This window comes from Larimichthys crocea, chromosome I (assembly GCF_000972845.2).
Source record: "Larimichthys crocea isolate SSNF chromosome I, L_crocea_2.0, whole genome shotgun sequence".
Classification (NCBI taxonomy): domain Eukaryota; kingdom Metazoa; phylum Chordata; class Actinopteri; family Sciaenidae; genus Larimichthys; species Larimichthys crocea.
The window spans coordinates 22,761,536-22,770,908 of NC_040011.1; positions in this window are offsets into that span (position 1 = coordinate 22,761,536).

Genomic DNA, 9,373 nt, shown 5'->3' on the forward strand with positions numbered 1-9,373 from the left:
ATATCAAGTCTCTGGATCATTGATAGTGGAGAAAAGCGCCGTAAATTTGAAGGATGCTCCAAATGAATAGCTTGGAAATGTCCTTATTGCAGGAGCAGGCACTCATATAGCATTTTAAACTGCAATGCAAATCAGTAACAGAGACCAATTTGTTTCTTAATTGTTATTTCTTGTTCTCCCAAGTCAAGAAGAAGAGTATGTCGATTTTACTGAGCTACTAAAAATACCTATGAGCTTCTTTCTTGAGAAAACAAACCTATAATTAATACACCACATAGCTTTGTCAAATAGCTTGAGGATTCATTCCTCAATAAACTTTTCAAGCTGAAGTTGTTGGCGGTGTTCATTTTATTAGACTGAGTTTTGGCATTCAAGATATTATGTAAGTGAGGGAGATGAATGCACACAGTCCCCAAAACAGTCCCCCAAAGTCGTTTAATCAGTTGTTAAATATTAAAATCTAAATCACTTCTTTTAAAAGAAATACTACTTTCCAAATAGATTTTCTGTAAGCAAAGAGAAATAACTTCTCCTTACAGGTACATATTACTGTCATAGAGCATTAATATAAGCCTTATTTATTTAACAACAGAGTTTATGCTTTCATAATCACTGAAATAAATGGATGAGATGGACACACTTCACAGTACAAATCGACTCTAATTAGTTTGCCTCGACAACAGTTTCTAAACTCACAAACTTTTTATTCCTCAACCATAGATGATTAGCTGGTGCTCTGCAAAGCCACGCTAAACCCTGTGTTTGTTGTAGCCTTCAAACATGCAGCGCAGTAAACAACCAGCGTATCCAAGAAATCGCTGTATAATTGCACGTTACACTAAAAGAGCTGTTGCTATTTTCATCAGTACACTTGTGTAAGTAAGTAACGTTTACTAGAACAATGGTTATATGATAAGTATATAGGGACTATTTGATGGATTGTGTTCTAATTCAAAATGAGGAACAACTTATTTTCACAGCTGTTATGAATATACATCTGTCTGGTTCCAGAATGTGATGTAGTTGCAGGACGGTGTGAGCTCACAAGAAAACTGTGAAGCACACATGACAAAAACTTTATGAAAGTATGGAAGTTGAAGTGATCATCAGCACTCAAAACACGGACAAGTACAAACAATCATAATATTTAATGTTAGCACGAGTTGTTGCATGTGAGTCACAGTTTAAGCACCTGAAGCAGTTGGAAGTCTCAGCTCACACTGAGGCGATGAAAGGTGAAAGTGTAACAGACAAAATAAAATGAAGTGCAAGCAGTTGAAATGTCAGTTAGAATTAAATGATTGAAAGAGTTTGAGCATTTCTAAATGTGTAAGAATACAAAACAGTTAAAGTGTTGATTGCTAAACATTTGAAACATTACTTTCAAGTTCCAGCCCTGCAGACGATTGAACTGTCTGGTTGTATGTAAGTGCTAAAAGTAGTTGAACTGACATTTATACTGTCAGTTGATGTCTAAGCCATGAAAGCAGTAGAAATGTCAGTTGAGTGGTAAGCCCTGAAGCAGCTTTTTTTTTTTACTGGTGAAATGACCTTTGTTTATGTTTCCTGACAAGCTGCCTCTTCTGGTGCTGCAAATAATGACGCTACTCCAGACGTAGCACAGGCAGCAAAGGAGTGTGACATACTTTTCACTGATTCAAAAGAAGTCTTGCAGAGTTTGGGGTGGATGAATGGGTTTGCAAAGTGTGTCACTTTGACACTGAAGACCACAGTTTACACCCTGTCTTCTACCAAACAGAGTTAGATTTTTTTTCTAACCACAAAGGTTTTCCAAACCCTAACCGTGACCACTGTGCTTCCCTAATCTTAACTCACATATTTGTTGTTGTTTTTTTACTATTGTTGTTTTTCTTATTGTCACAAAAATCCTATGGATACACCAATCCCAAACAACTATTGTCTGTGCATCCAAAACCTATAAGATGATATGTTCTTTAATTACACTGAATGTGGGGACTACAATTTATTTTAAACCAATCCAATAACACATAACCTGACCTGACATAACCGGAGTCATCGTTGGAAAAAGCACTTGGTTGGTGATTGGATGAACCATGTGTCTATTACCATCTAACCAATCAGATCAATGACTCATAAAACATAGGCAAACTCTTGAGTCACCAGTCTGAAGAAGAGTGAAAACTCTTGGTGTCTTGATGGAAAAATATTTTCCATCAAGACAAACCCGCAGTGTCATTCTTTGCTCTTCTTTCAACAAAGAAATATTCATCAGGTTAGATATAACTGTCTATGCTAACCTATTTGGCAATGGTCATTGTTGTTTTTGGAATTATACTAATATGTATGGGAATTTGGAAAGTATGGACAGCCACATGAGCGCATTGTTGGTTTTGGTCATTGTATACAATCTGCTGACAATGCAGAATAATGCAATAAACTTAAACTCATAGTGTATGAACTGTTTCTGGAACAGTCACATGGGTCATCATGGAAGACAGACAAACAACCTTGTCCTGACATGTACAATGTGTTATATTCAGACCGTTGGTTTGGCTACAAGCTCTATCATACTCAACATACAAGTAAACAGCACCTGGACAGAACTGGCAACAAAATTCAAGGGTATGGTTAGAAATTGGAATAATTTACTCAGGGCATGACAAGATAAGATGTCTTCTTCACACCATTAGCCTCTTTAGTGAATAGCATCCCAGTTTCAGACTCCACTAGCTCTCATATTAATGACCATAATAAAAAGTCTTCCCCAAAAATCAGGTGTAATTTCGCCAAAAAGCTACAAAACATCTCCAGACAGTCGTAATCTTCCTGGCTGATCATCATTAATGACTTTTCAGCTCATGATAAAAGCCAGAGATATGAGACTAAAAGCCTATTTTGGCAATTTCGCATCATGTTAAAACACCATGCAAAAACCAGCATAGAGCAGGCTGACTAAGCTGAATTGAATGAGTCATTACACCAGAGCAAGGGGCTGCAGAAGACCCACACAGAACAGACCACCCACTCATGTCCCCCATTAAGACGTCCGGCTCTTCTTGCACATCAACGCCCCTGCAGCAATTTACTGCTCAGCCTGCATGGAGGGCGAATGAATGGTAAATGACAGAGAATTCTTAATGAGACATGGGTCAATGAAATGTCAGAACTGGCCAATGAATAGAGGAAAATTGCAATTGCAAATCCAGTCTTTGTACCTTTAGCAGGGAAATGTGAACTAATTGAAACTACTCTATATTCTGTTCATTTCTTGATTAATACTAAAACTCCAATATAACTCATTTGTTTTTGGCTGTTAAGGGATGTACTGTAGATGCTTCTGCAACCTCTACTCTACCTTGATATTTTATTTTATTCTATATTCATAAAATCTTTTGTGTGGACATTTTGATCGCTACAGTGTTATTTTTTAAAATGTGGAGTAACTTGTGGATAGAGGAAGTGTCTCACTCACATATTCATTCATTCATTCATTACCCATGCTAGTAGAGTCTGTTAGGAGGCACTGTGCAGTGCATAGAAAACCCACTGGACCACGATCACTCACTCACCTCATTCATTCATTTCAATGACCTGTGTAGGAGCTTCATGTCTGACACTCAATGTGTACTTTGATGCATTGCACCTCCACCATTGTGTTTCCTGGCATGAGCAAACTTGGCAGTAGCAGGTGCATGAGAATATAGGTCATGCAGAGCAACAAGATGAGCAGGTTATGCTCCATCCTTGGAGACATCAAGGACATTCAACTGGCCTTATACTACCACAGGAAGTCATTAAAGGACGTAACAATGCTGTGCTCACATTAAGTAGGTTTCTATCTATCTGTTTTTAGAACCCTAGTTCCAAAAAAAGTTGGGATGCTTTGTAAAATGTAAATTAGAAATTTGTTATCCTCGACAACTGTACACTTTTCCAATTTCAGTCAGTCCATCTCACATGAGTTCAGGTTCAAAGAAGTCAACGTTTCTGGATGTTGATGGCAGAGTCCTAAACTGCATTTGTAGATGTGGTGACAGTGTTTACAGCAAATGGCTTTTCAAAGTGTTCTTGAGCCTGTGTAGTAATATCCTTTATTCAAAACCAACATAAGTGTATACAGTGCTGCACGATGGGTCGAGGGTCAAGGGTATTCAAGTTGGTTTTTGGCCATGCCCATTATATGCAAAGATTTCTCCAAATTCTCTCAATCTGTTAATGATATTCGAGATTGCAGGTGTTGAAATCCCTGAATTTTGCAATTGTATGTTAAGAAACATTTCTTCCTTAAACTGTTGGACTACAGTAGTTGCCAACTATTTGAATAACTGAGCCTGTCAAGGATGGCCCTTTCATATCCAGTCATAACACTATCAATGGTTACTAATAAACTTAACTTGTTAACCTGTGAAATGTTCAAACGGATGTTTTTTGAGCACTTTCACAGTCTTTTGTTGACCCTGTCCCAACTTTTTTCCAAACATGTTGCAGCCATCAAATTCAGAATGAGCGCATATTTAAAAAAAAAAAAAAAAAACAACCTAGGTTTTACACAGTGAATGTTATTTTGGACTCAGGGATGTAGATGCAATGCCAAAAAAAAAGAAGAAGAAAAAAAAATAATTCCTTAAGCTCATTGATATTATATTACTATGGCTAGGCTACATGTCCCAGGTATGTATAGCCAAAACTTTCTTTAAGTAACTGATCTCTAATAACTTCACAACATTTGTCATTGCACAGTCACAATTTGTATGCAGGCATCATACGTTTAATACATTTTATTTCACGGCTGAGAAACTGAAATGAGAGAAATGGATGCATCCAGAGATGGCCTTTAATCTCCAGAATACTAATAAACAAAAAGAGAGCAATCTAAAGCCTGTAATCATTTTGCAATCAGACAGGACTATGAAGTATGCAGCAACATCTGAAAGCCACACTCAGAAAATCAGATCACTTTGCTCACCACACGGCTTTATGTCAGTTGGAGCTAAAACAGAGACGAGCATATTGATTGATGTTGTAATTGATTCAGTAAGTGGGAGATCGGATGGGTCAAATATGTATTTCTGTGAAGGGCTCTGCAGGAAAATCGCAAATCTTCTAACAACCACAGTGGGCACTTCTGAGAACAGTATGGAGCCCAGCAGGTATCATAGCTGGCTGGCCAACAAAGAGCAAACAAAGAGTGCTGAAACAACTGCACTATATGAGAAGCAAAAGAAGAGTACCAAGCCCCAACAATGGTTACAACAGCTAAATTGCTTAACACTATTTTGTGTTCAAATACCAATTACACAGTATGTGGTCATTCACTAAATATGGTTGTAGGTGAGTTTATGGGAAAGAATTGTGACGTGGTTAAGATTGACACAGGTTTACAAGTTGTTAAAATTAAATTTCCATACTTCTATAATATAATTTATATATATATATATACACTGTATATGAATTAGATTAAACTTGGCATCTGTAACGGCATGCAATAGAATACAAAAATGCATTTAATAGCATGTGAAATGTCCTTAAAAGTAGCATGGTATTTATATGAAATCCCATGATATGACATGTTAACTTTAAAGAAATAAAATGCATAAATAATGTTAACAAGACAGTGATTACAGGTGCTAAGCTGGATCGAGATGTCTGAATTTCATGTTGAGAAAACTAAACTTGTCACGTTTCTGAGGGGAACCCAGAAACAGATTGGGACAGGAGATTTGATTTGAGTTTAACTGTTTATTTAACACAGAGTGAATTCGCGAAACAAAGGGTCGGCTGGCAAGCTTGGAGGGTGGAGGTCCACGCACTGGCAACACGAGGCACACACTGAGTGGACTGAGTCCTGAGGCAGAGAGAGACAGTTAGTGGCGGACCAAAAACAGACGGCAAGAGACAGGCAGACAGGCAATTACTGGCTACAATGTAGGATCTTGAGCTAGAAGGCTGTAGCATACCATTTCACAACGATCCGGCGGGGACTGAATGTGTGGCTGCTCCTTAAATACTGCAGACAGTTGATGAGGAACAGGTGAGGTGATGACCTCAGCCAGGTACAGGCACGCCCCCTCAAGCACTGCCAGGAGACAGACAACAGACAACACAACAAACATAGACACACAGTCATCTCGCCTGGGGTTTTGTGACAAAACTGGTGACTGCATGATAGTTTGCCATTCAGTTAATGAATGAATCTCTTCTTCAAAGCACGTTGGTGTTAATGTTAATATATGAAAACAGGTACTTTTGTGACCAGCTACATTGTTGTTAAATAATCACAACAAAGATGTGTGGGCTGTGTACCTGTGTTACTTTTTTCTTTATTGGATCACTTCTGGGTTAATAACTAATTTGCAATGTTAAAATTTGCATGTTAAAAACCAGGATGTAATAGCATCCAAATAAATGGTTATAAATTGGATGAGATTAGATTTCCTAAAATGGAAAAATGCTCCAGTCAGGATAGGGGCTTGGAAGAGTTGATGAATATTTACCACAGAATGTATCCATGTATGATCAGTTTCTTTGCAAATAAACTCCAAATCCACAAGTCAGAGTTGTTGCTTCTTTCTTGAGCATCTTCAAGATTTCCCACACAAATATTTGATAAAACCGTTCTTCACATTAGTTATTAATGGAATGAGCTCTAAAACCGAGTCTTGCAGCACAGCAATGGCCTCTTTCTAAACCAATCAATATCCTCTTAGAGGCTGTTGAAACGTGTTGCACAGGTTTCTTTAGTGACCATCCCCCACTAGTCCCCTACTCACACACTCACTCAAGGTAACAACTGGATTGACAAGCTACAATGATGTGCAGCAGACAGACACAAGAAATCACTACATTGTGGTGAATAGAGGATAATTCATCCCTTGTGCCCAGTTTTCATGAAGGAAGGGAACAGGGTTTATTTTGAACTGGTCCTATTGGTGATTTTCTGAAGCTGGTTTGATAGTGATCAAAGGAATAGATTAGAAAAATCCAGTTCATTTGTTGATCTATCAGACTGTATATGATAACTCTTGATATTTTATCTTTTATTATATTGTAGTATTGTATAGATTGTCCAACACATTGTTGTTTGTTCTTTTAAGGGAATTTCATCTAGTTTGTGTCTTTATGTATCAGCATCAGATCAGACTGAAATATGAAATTTAAGATGAAAGTTAGAAGTATGATCAGCTGACAAAACTGTGTGGAGCTCTAAACTTAATCAGGAACACTTTTGAGAGTACAACGTTAAACTTTACATGGTAATTTGGAGGGAAACACACTCATGTGGCTGATTAGTGCAGTGTCATTTGGGCTGAAAGATATTGAACACTCTCCATCACTAGTAATGCAGTGATAGCAGGAATACTTCAACCTTGAACACTTTTAATGGGATGTGTTGTCTGGTGTCCACTGTAGTCCACTGTTTTGTTTGATGGGAACCATTTTCTCTACTGGCCCTGCAAATTGAATTTCCCTTGGGACAATAACTGGTATTGCATCTTGTATCTGATGAGCACGCAGGCTGACTCTGAAAGGAAGAACTGATCTGTGCACTCCAGCAATCATTGATTTCTATTTTGCTGAGTCTTTCCTGAGATGCACAGGACTGTTCTGTTTTGTGCAGCAAGATTGTCGAAGTCGTCTCACTGGCCGCAGTGAAATAATCTATAACTTAACATTTAAATAACAATAATGTATGTCAAAACATGGATTGTTCATTAGTTAAGCAACATTTAGCATTCAAGCTTTTTATTGGTCTTTACAGCTTTTATTACTTTATCTATATTTTTTTGCTGTAGCAAAGACTTCAGATTCCACAGTCTTTTTAAATACATACCTCTAACTGTCCATCAACAGCCAGCATGTCCATAAATATCAACTTGTCCTGATGAAGTGGCCTTTAGCAAAAGGCACCGAAGCACTTCCATCTCAGCGTTTGTGCAGGAAGTCGCTCTGCGGTTATAAATGTCAGCTAATCACCTAGATGTAAACGAAATGAAACTGTGCCACATGGCTCTTTTCCAGCATCATTTCCTCACAGAGTGTGACTAAGGTTACTGATCACAGGTTAGCTGAAAGGGTGTTTAAACAGCAGTCCATCCAGAAAGAAAAGTGAGGTGGCAGAGGTAGAGTGACAGTTTAATTTTTGCAATATTGATTGTGTTGTCACAAACACGATCGCATACTTAATATTTACTCTACTGCAAATATTTGTGAAAGTCGAGCCTGACTGCATGAAAGCAACCCAACAATATGCTAACGCTGACAGAAAATGATTACTTTGGCTGTGACTGAGCTTCTGGGCGTGTCTCGCTCATTAATCTCGCTCTTTTTGTCTGTCTGTCTGATTGTCATAGCTCGTTAAAGTCGGGGGTGGGGATGGTGGATCAGGATGGGGGTGGGGTTCACAGGTGCAGCCGAACGGGGCTGTGCCATGGTTAATGGTGTCTTCTGATCAATTATGGCCCGGCTGAGGCACAGTGGCTATACATATTTCATGACTATCAGCGGATGCGGGCCCGTCTGCCTAAACCTCTCAACCTCCACCCACACACACTCTCCCCCCAAATTCAAAAGCACTCAGCCCCTCAGCCCCTCACCCCCAAGGCCCAGATGAAAGGGAAGCTTGACTTGTTAGCACCCTGCGTCAGTTAGCACCGGACAGGAAGGTGGGGCGCCACAGCAGGGGAGCCTGGCTAGCTTCACCCCGAGCTGTGAGAGGCTTCTGGTTCCTATTTGCCTTTGTCTGCCAGAACATGCAGTGTCTGCAGTGGATGTACATACAGTATGTTTGGATGATATAGGCATGGTTTAGACTAGTCTGTTGCAGTTGTGTAAAGGCTATACTTCTATCATTTATCTAACTTAGTATCCATTATTCTATCCATCCATCATCTATCTATCTCCTTGTTATGTATAAGTATATGTATTCTGATCCATCTCGAAGGAGATTATGGTTGCTTGTTCCCCTTTCTTCCTCTTGTTGCTTGGTACTTCCATGATTACACAACTGATCCCTCTCATGTAATCAAACAGCATCACTGTGGATGGAAGCCATTTTGGTTGAAGGATGCAAGGGCCCTGCAATTATGGCGGTGGGGGATGGGAGAGAGAAGTGGGTGCTGGAGGCTGTTGGCCAGAAGCCGGTTTGTAATGCTTTGTAGTCTGTTCCCACCCAGTTACTCACTGCTCCGAAGACTATGCTCTGAAGTAAAAGACAGACACTGCAGAAAATATCCCATTAAATTAAACCTTTTTTTAGTTGTTCAGTATTATAACCATGTATTACCAAACTCAAGTTTCCAATGCAGCTTTGGTTTTCCAATAAATTTCTTGACATTATCCACATGACAGAAGTTATCTGCCCCATTCATGAAATGTTCATTTTGTCAATGGA